Raw genomic sequence first — 10,396 nt, forward strand, 5'->3', positions numbered from 1 at the left:
AGCCGTGTGAATTGCTCTGTCTACAGTAGAATAAGATGTGTGTATATATATATAACTAAAATAATCATCCAATTACATAAGTGACTATACAGATCATTCGCACACAGCTCAATAAACAATTGCATGCATTCTAAAGTAGGAGAAATGATCGTCTAGTCATCTACTTCTTGTGACGCTCCCGCCACTGCTATGTGGCTCGATCCCTCGTATTTGTCAGGAAGAAGACAGTTCCTCATGTCAACGATCCGCCTATACATCTCGTAGCTTGTGTACGCGTCCATGGCCGCGCACTTGACATGTTGTTCGTCCAGTATCTTATGCCACACACTGTGCCAGGCGTTCTTGTCCTTATTGCTCTCTTCCTTCATCTTCGTGTAGTAGGGGTCGATGATGGCCAAGGCGAGGTCAACCAGGGAGTTTAGTTTGTTTTTGTCGCTGCCCCAGACCTTGTAGTGGTGTTGGATGTTGACAAGATTCGGGCATTTCAAGTCCGAAACCTTGAGCGCTTTTAGATCGTTGGTGGTGTCCACCGTAGCGAAACTGTAGTCGGAGTTGTTGATAAACCTGGAGAAACGCTCGCAAGGCCTTGTGGCAAGGTGGAAGTGGTAAACGATGACGTCATGTCGCACACACAACTGGGTGACGGCAACCTTCTGATCGTGCCCGACACGACCGATGGTGTACTCGAGGTCGAAGCCGACCACTCGGTACTTGTCCTCGGCAAGGAACTGCTCCATAGTTTGGATGGAGCTCTCCACCAAGACCGGATCGTTCGTGTACACCACCGAGAGGGCCTTCCCCTCACGTGGGTGTCCACTACGTGATGCGTGGTGAACTGCCCGCCGTTGTCGTCGTCGGCCGCTGGGAGCGACATTGGAGCCACAAGGAGCGCCATTGGAACCGCTGGATGTCCTATCTGTATGTGTCCTTGTGTGTGTGCTTATTGTGTCGTGTGAGACGAGAGATGAAGGTAAATGGACACAGGAATAAAAGGGGGCTGGGCGGCGTGGATTCTCGGCGCGTCCGCATGGCAGTTTTTGCAGCGGGTAACTGCATCGTCGCGCCGCGCCCGGCGCAACCGCTTCCACACGAACGTGCGTGATCGTGCGCCGGCCCCAAACACTGGCAGCATGCATGGAGGGATGAGGGAAGAGCACCCGGAGGGATGCGAGAGCAGAGCGCGCCGTGGCCGCCTGAACCGCAAGCAACCACACGCATAGAGCAGTTGAACACGCAGGCAATGGTCGCCTACAAGCCGGCCAACAGTTGCGTCGCTGCGCAGAGAGTGGCCGTGTGGTACCACCTCCGTCTAGTCTATAGTCTCCTTTATATTCCGTGCCATACTTTGCCCTCAAATTTAACCAACAAAATGTTAATGCATGTTTTAAAAATTATATAATTGGAAACTATGTTCAAATACAAATCCAACTATATAATCTTTGGCGACATGCATTCGTATTTTATTAGTTAAATCATACTTATAAATCAGGATGGTGGTACAGTAGGTAATTAAATCGCAAATGTTTTTTTATTAACCGTATGTGTACGTGGCCTTTCGTCCTCCTCTCGCACGTCTTGTCACCCCGCTACCACAGACGGCTTACAACGCAAGCTTGCGCAGCGCGCGGGGGCGTTCTTTTTGCCAAACGGTGGCGCCAATGAATCGTCGGTGAGCCTGTTCCCGCGCAACCTCGCAGGTTCCCGCGCAAGCTTCCCGCCCGACTTAGTGAAATCCCCCAAAATCCCAATGCTTACCGGCCTGCTATTAAAACCCTCACGGCCGGCGAGTCCTGCTTTGCATTTTCCCCTCCATCCCTGTAGCTTATCTCGTCTGCTTCTCCCACAATCGCCAATGGCACCGGTCCGTCGTCGTCACCCAGCCACTCCGCCGTCATCAAAGGACAGCTCCAGCTGGGAGGCTACACCGCGGCGGCGGCGCAGTCCCCGGCGTAGTGTAGTGCGTGTGGCGTTCCTATTGGGTGTGCGCGGAACACCCACCACACGCTCCGCCGCCGGTGCCCGTCGGCAGCTGTTGCCAGCCGCCGTTGCCTCCACACCACCGTCGAAAGCCAGGGCCATCGCCCGCTCCTCCGCCGCGGCCCGAAGGCGGGAGGTGGCCGTCGTGGCCGCCACCCCACTATTGGCCACTGTAGCCATCACCTGCTCTGCCACCGCAGCCCGAAGGCGGGAGGTGGTGGTTGTGGCCGCCACCCCGTCGTCGGCCGCCATGGCCTCTAGCCCACCATCGACCGCCGAGGTCATCACCCGCTCCGCCACCGCCATCCGAAGGCGGGAGGCGGAGGTGGATGCCCGCACGTGCGTCAACGACCTTGCGCGCTACACCGAGTTCCTGCGGGAGGAGGAGGAGCGCCTCGTCGAGCATGCAAAGAGCCTTACCGCCGCCGTGGCCGCGGCACACGCCGCCTCAGAGGCGAGGAATCAAGAGATCTACGAGGAGAACCACCGCTTCGAGAGGGGTCGTCTGGAGCGGCAGAGGGCGTTCGAGGTGAGCGTCGCTGAAGCTGCATTAGCGGCAGGCACCGCATTGCGGTTGCCCAGCTCGTCGGTAGGCTCCTCCTCCGCCGCCTCTTACTGAGCGCGCTCGGCAGAGGAGAGGCAGCCGGAAGTACTACATGTTGGGGAATGTAGTAAGTTCCAAAATTTTCCTACGCACACAAAGGATCATGGTGTTGCATAGCAACGAGAGGGAAGAGTGTGTCCACGTACCCTCGTAGACCGAAAGCGGAAGCGTTAGCACAACGCAGTGATGTAGTCGTACGTCTTCACGATCCGACCGATCAAGTACTGAACGCACGGCACCTCCGAGTTCAGCACACGTTCAACTCGATGACGTCCCTCGAACTCCGATCTAGCCGAGCTTTGAGGGAGAGTTCCATCAGCATGACGGCGTGGTGACGATGATGATGTTCTACCGTCGTAGGGCTTCGCCTAAGCACCGCTATGATATGACCGAGGTGGATTATGGTGGAGGGGGGCACCACACACGGCTAAGAGATCCAAGGGATCAATTGTTATGTCTATGGGGTGCCCCCCTGCCCCCGTATATAAAGGAGCAAGGGAGAGGCCGGCCCTAGAGGGGGCGCGCCAAGTGTGGGGAGTCCTACTAGGACTCCCAAGTCCTAGTAGGATTCCCCTTTCCTTTCCGGAGTAGGAGAGAAGGAAAGAGGGGGAGAGGGAGAAGGAAAAGGGGGCTGCACGCCTTGTCCAATTCGGACCAGAGGGGGGCGCGCGCCTCCTTCCTTTTCGCCTCTCTCCTCTATTCCCGTATGGCCCAATAAGGCCCAATACTTCTCCCAGTGAATTCCCGTAACTCCCCGGTACTCCGAAAATACCCGGATCACTCGGAACCTTTCCGATGTCTGAATATAGTCGTCCAATATATCGATCTTTACGTCTCGACCATTTTGAGATTCCTCGTCATGTCCCCGATCTCATCCGGGACTCCGAACTACCTTCGGTACATCAAATCACATAAACTCATAATACCGATCGTCACCGAACTTTAAGCGTGCGGACCTTACGGGTTCGAGAACTATGTAGACATGACCGAGACACGTCTCCGGTCAATAACCAATAGCGGAACATGGACGCTCATATTGGCTCCCACATATTCTACGAAGATCTTTATCGGTCAAACCGCATAACAACATACGTTGTTCCCTTTGTCATCGGTATGTTACTTGCCCGAGATTCGATCGTCAGTATCTCAATACTTAGTTCAATCTCGTTACCGACAAGTCTCTTTACTCGTTCCATAATACATCATCCCGCAACTAACTCATTAGTTGCAATGCTTAAGTGATGTGCATTACCGAGTGGGCCCAGAGATACCTCACCGACAATCGGAGTGACAAATCCTAATCTCGAAATACGCCAACCCAACAAGTACCTTCGGAGACACCTATAGAGCACCTTTATAATCACCCAGTTACATTGTGACGTTTGGTAGCACACAAAGTGTTCCTCCGGTAAATGGGAGTTGCATAATCTCATAGTCATAGGAACATGTATAAGTCATGAAGAAAGCAATAGCAACATACTAAACGATCAAGTGCTAAGCTAATGGAATGGGTCAAGTCAATCACATCATTCTCCTAATGATGTGATCTCGTTAATCAAATGACAACTCTTTGTCTATGGCTAGGAAACATAACCATCTTTGATCAACGAGCTAGTCAAGTAGAGGCATACTAGTGACACTATGTTTGTCTATGTATTCACACATGTATTATGTTTCCGGTTAATACAATTCTAGCATGAATAATAAACATTTATCATGATATAAGGAAATAAATAATAACTTTATTATTGCCTCTAGGGCATATTTCCTTCAGTCTCCCACTTGCACTAGAGACAATAATCTAGATCACATCACCATGTGATTTAACATCAATAGTTCACATCACCATGTGATTAACACCCATAGTTCACATCGTCATGTGACCAACACCCAAAAGGTTTACTAGAGTCAGCAATCTAGTTCACATTGCCATATGATTAACACCCAAATAGTACAAAGGTGTGATCATGTTTTTCTTGTGAGAGAAGTTTAGTCAACAGGTCTGTCAAATTCAGATCCGTATGTATTTTGCAAATTTCTATGTCAACAATGCTCTGCACGGAGCTACTCTAGCTAATTGCTCCAACTTTCAATATGTATCCAGATTGAGATTTAGAGTCATCCGGATCAGTGCCAAAACTTGCATCGACGTAACCCTTTACGATGAACTTTTTGTCACCTCCATAACCGAGAAACATATCCTTATTCCACTAAGGATAATTTTGACCAATGTCCAGTGATCTACTCCTAGATCACTATTGTACTCCCTTGCCAAACTCAGGGCAGGGTATACAATAGGTCTAGTACATAGCATGGCATACTTTATAGAACCTATTGCTGAGGCATAGGGAATGACTTTCATTCTCTCTCTATCTTCTGCCGTGGTCGGGTTTTGAGTCTTACACAACTTCACACCTTGCAACACAGGCAAGAACTCTTTCTTTGACTGTTCCATTTTGAACTACTTCAAAAACTTGTCAAGGTATGTACGCATTGAAAAATTTTATCAAGCGTCTTGATCTATCTCTATAGATCTTGATGCTCAATATGTAAGCAGCTTCACCGAGGTCTTTCTTTGAAAAAACTCCTTTCATTTACTCCTTTATGCTTTGCAGAATAATTCTACATTATTTCCGATCAACAATATGTCATTCACATATACTTATCAGAAATGTTGTAGTGCTCCCACTCACTTTCTTGTAAATAGAGGCTTCACCTCAAGTCTGTATAAAACTATATGCTTTGATCAATTTATCAAAGCGTATATTCCAACTCCGAGATGCTTGCCCTAGTCCATAGATGGATCGCTGGAGCTTGCATATTTTGTTAGCACCTTTAGGATTGACAAAACCTTCTTGTTGCATCATATACAACTCTTCTTTAGTAAATCCATTAAGGAATGCAGTTTTGTTTATCCATTTGCCAGATTTCATAAAATGCGGGAATTGCTAACATGATTCGGACAGACTTAAGCATAGATACGAATGAGAAACTCTCATCGTAGTCAACACCTTGAACTTGTCAAAAACCTTTTTGCGACAATTCTAGCTTTGTAGACAGTAACATTACTGTCAACGTCAATCTTCTTCTTGAAGATCCATTTATTCTCGATGGCTTGCCGATCATCGGGCAAGTCAACCAAAGTCCATACTTTGTTCTCATACATGGATCCCATCTCAGATTTCATGGCCTCAAGCCATTTTGCGGAATCTGGGCTCACCATCGCTTCTTCATAGTTCGTAGGTTCATCATGATCTAGTAACATAACCTCCAGAACAGGATTACCGTACCACTCTGGTGCGGATCTTACTCTGGTTGACCTACGAGGTTCAGTAATAACTTGATCTGAAGTTTCATGATCATCATCATTAACTTCCTCACTAATTGGTGTAGACGTCACAGGAACCGGTTTCTGTGATGAACTATTTTCCAATAAGGGAGCAGGTACTGTTACCTCATCAAGTTCTACTTTCCTCCCACTCACTTCTTTCGAGAGAAACTCCTTCTCTAGAAAGGATCCATTCTTAGCAACGAATGTCTTGCCTTCGGATCTGTGATAGAAGGTGTACCCAACAGTTTCCTTTGGGTATCCTATGAAGACACATTTCTCTGATTTGGGTTCGAGCTTATCAGGTTGAAGCTTTTTCACATAAGCATTGCAGCCCCAAACTTTAAGAAACGAGAACTTTGGTTTCTTGCCAAACCACAGTTCATAAGGCGTCGTCTCAATGGATTTTGATGGTGCCCTATTTAACGTGAATGGGCCCGTCTCTAAAGCATAACCCCAAAACGATAGTTGTAAATCAGTAAGAGACATCATAGATCGCACCATATCTAGTAAAGTACGATTACGACGTTTGGACACACCATTACGTTGTGGTATTCCAGGTGGCGTGAGTTGCGAAACTATTCCGCATTGTTTCAAATGAAGACCAAACTCGTAACTCAAATATTCTCCTCCACGATCAGATCGTAGAAACTTTATTTTCTTGTTATGATGATTTCCCACTTCACTCCGAAATTATATGAACTTTTCAAATGTTTCACACTTATGTTTCATCAAGTAGATATACCCATATCTGCTCAAATCATCTGTGAAGGTTAGAAAATAATGATACCCACCGCGAGCCTCAATATTCATCGGACCACATACATCAGTATGTATGATTTCCAACAAATCTGTTGCTCGCTCCATTGTTCCGGAGAACGGCATTTTAGTCATCTTGCCCAAGAGGCATGGTTCGCAAGCATCAAGTGATGAATAATCAAGTGATTCCAAAATCCCATCAGCATGGAGTTTCTTCATGCGCTTTACACCAATATGACCTAAACGACGGTGCCACAAATAAGTTGCACTATCATTATTAACTTTGCATCTTTTGGTTTCAATATTATCAATATGTGTATGAGTACGATCGAGATCCAACGAACCACTTTCATTGGGTGTGTAACCATATAAGGTTTTATTCATGTAAACAGAACAACAATTATTCTCTAACTTAAATGAATAACTGTATTGCAATAAACATGATCAAATCATATTCATGCTCAACACAAACACTAAATAACACTTATTTAGGTTCAACACTAATCCCGAAAGTATAGGGAGTGTGCGATGATGATCATATCGATCTTGGAACTGCTTCCAACACACATCGTCACTTCACTCTTAACTAGTTTCCGTTCATTCTGCAACTCCTGTTTCGAGTTACTAATCTTAGCAACTGAACTAGTATCAAATACTGAGGGGTTGCTATAAACACTAGTAAGGTACACATCAATAACATGTATATCAAATATACCTTTGTTCACTTTGCCATCTTTCTTATCCGCCAAATACTTGGGGCAGTTCCGCTTCCAGTGACCAGTCCCTTTGCAGTAGAAGCACTTAGTCTCAGGCTTAGGTCCAGACTTGGGCTTCTTCACTTGAGCAACAACTTGCTTGCCGTTCCTATTGAAGTTCCCCTTCTTCCCTTCGCCCTTTTCCTTGAAACTAGTGGTCTTGTCAACCATCAACACTTGATGCTCTTTCTTGATTTCTACCTTCATCGATTTCATCATCATGAAAAACTCGGGAATCGTTTTCGTCATCCCTTGCATACTATAGTTCATCACGAAGTTCTACTAACTTGGTGATGGTGACTAGAGAATTCTATCAATCACTATTTTATCTTGAAGATTAACTCCCACTTGATTCAAGCGATTGTAGTACCCAGACAATCTGAGCACCTGCTCACTGCTTGAGCTATTCTCCTCCATCTTTTAGCTATAGAACTTGTTGGAGACTTCATATCTCTCAACTCGGGTATTTGCTTGAAATATTAACTTCAACTCCTGGAACATCTCATATGGTCCATAACATTCAAAACGTCTTTGAAGTCCCGATTCTAAGCCGTTAAGCATGGTGCACTAAACTATCAAGTAGTCATCATATTGAGCTAGCCAAACGTTCATAACGTCTGCATCTGCTCCTGCAATAGGTCTATCACCTAGCGGTGCATCAAGGACATAATTCTTCTGTGCAGCAATAAGGATAAACCTCTGATCACGGACCCAGTCCGCATCATTGCTACTATCATCTTTCAACTTAGTTTTCTCTAGGAACACATATAAAACATAGGGAGGCAACAACGCGAGCTATTGATCTACAACATTATTTGCAAAATACTATCAGGACTAAGTTCATGATAAATTAAAGTTCAATTAATCATATTACTTAAGAACTCCCACTTAGATAGACATCCCTCTAACCATCTAAGTGATCACGTGATCCAAATCAACTAAACCATAACCGATCATCACGTGAAATGGAGTAGTTTTCGATGGTGAACATCACTATGTTGATCATATCTACTATATGATTCATGCTCGACCTTTCGGTCTCAGTGTTCCGAGGCCATATATGCATATGCTAGGCTCGTCAAGTTTAACCTAAGTATTCTGCGCGTGCAAAACTGGCTTGCACCCGTTGTAGATGGACGTAGAGCTTATCACACCCGATCATCACATGGTGTCTGGGCACGACGAACTTTGGCAACGGTGCATACTCAGGGAGAACACTTTTATCTTGAAATTTAGTGAGAGGTCATCTTATAATGCTACCGTCAATCAAAGCAAAATAAGATGCATAAAAGATAAACATCACATGCAATCAATATAAGTGATATGATATGGCCATCATCATCTTGTGCTTGTGATCTCCATCTCTGAAGCACCGTCATGATCACCATCGTCACCGGCGCGACACCTTGATCTCCGTCGTAGCATCGTTGTCGTCTCGCCAACTATTGCTTCTACGACTATCGCTACCGCTTAGTGATAAAGTAAAGCAATTACATGGCGATTGCATTGCATACAATAAAGCGACAACCATATGGCTCCTGCCAGTTGCCGATAACTCGGTTACAAAACATGATCATCTCATACAATAAAATATAGCATCATGCCTTGACCATATCACATCACAACATGCCCTGCAAAAACAAGTTAGACGTCCTCTACTTTGTTGTTACAAGTTTTACGTGGCTGCTACGGGCTGAGCAAGAACCATTCTTACCTACGCATCAAAACCACAACGATAGTTCGTCAAGTTAGTGTTGTTTTAACCTTCTCAAGGACCGGGCGTAGCCACACTCGGTTCAACTAAAGTTGGAGAAACTGACACCCGCCAGCCACCTGTGTGCAAAGCACGTCGGTAGAACCAGTCTCGCGTAAGCGTACACGTAATGTCAGTCCGGGCCGCTTCATCTAACAATACCGCCGAACCAAAGTATGACATGCTGGTAAGCAGTATGACTTGTATCGGCCACAACTCACTTGTGTTCTACTCGTGCATATAACATCAACGCATAAAACCTAGCTCGGATGCCACTGTTGGGGAACGTAGTAATTTCCAAAATTTTCCTACGCACACACAGGATCATGGTGATGCATAGCAACGAGAGGGGAGAGTGTGTCCACGTACCCTCGTAGACCGAAAGCGGAAGCGTTAGCACAACGCGGTTGATGTAGTCGTACGTCTTCACGATCCGACCGATCAAGTACCGAACGCACGGCACCTCCGAGTTCAACACACGTTCAACTCGATGACGTCCCTCGAACTCCGATCCAGCCGAGCTTTGAGGGAGAGTTCCGTCAGCACGACGGCGTGGTGACGATGATGATGTTCTACCGTCGCAGGGCTTCGCCTAAGCACCGCTACGATATGACCGAGGTGGATTATGGTGGAGTGGGGCACCGCACATGGCTAAGAGATCCAAGGGATAAATTGTTGTGTCTATGGGGTGCCCCTGCCCCCGTATATAAAGGAGCAAGGGAGAGGCTGGCCCTAGAGGGGGTGCGCCAAGTGTGGGGAGTCCTACTAGGACTCCCAAGTCCTAGTAGGATTCCCCTTTCCTTTACGGAGTAGGAGAGAAGGAAAGAGGAGGAGAGGGAGAAGGAAAAGGGGGCTGCACCCCTTGTCCAATTCGGACCAGAGGGGGGGGCGCGTGCCTCCTTCCTTTTGGCCTCTCTCCTCTATTCCCGTATGGCCCAATAAGGCCCAATACTTCTCCCGGTGAATTCCTGTAACTCCCCGGTACTCCGAAAATACCAGAATCACTCGGAACCTTTCCGATGTCCGAATATAGTCGTCCAATATATCGATCTTTACGTCTCGACCATTTAGAGACTCCTCGTCATGTCCCCGATCTCATCCGGGACTCCGAACTACCTTCGGTACATCAAATCATATAAACTCATAATACCGATCGTCACCGAACTTTAAGCGTGCGGACCCTACGGGTTCGAGAACTATGTAGACATGACCGAGACACG

This window comes from Triticum aestivum, chromosome 3D (genome assembly GCF_018294505.1).
Source record: "Triticum aestivum cultivar Chinese Spring chromosome 3D, IWGSC CS RefSeq v2.1, whole genome shotgun sequence".
In the NCBI taxonomy this organism is placed as follows: domain Eukaryota; kingdom Viridiplantae; phylum Streptophyta; class Magnoliopsida; order Poales; family Poaceae; genus Triticum; species Triticum aestivum.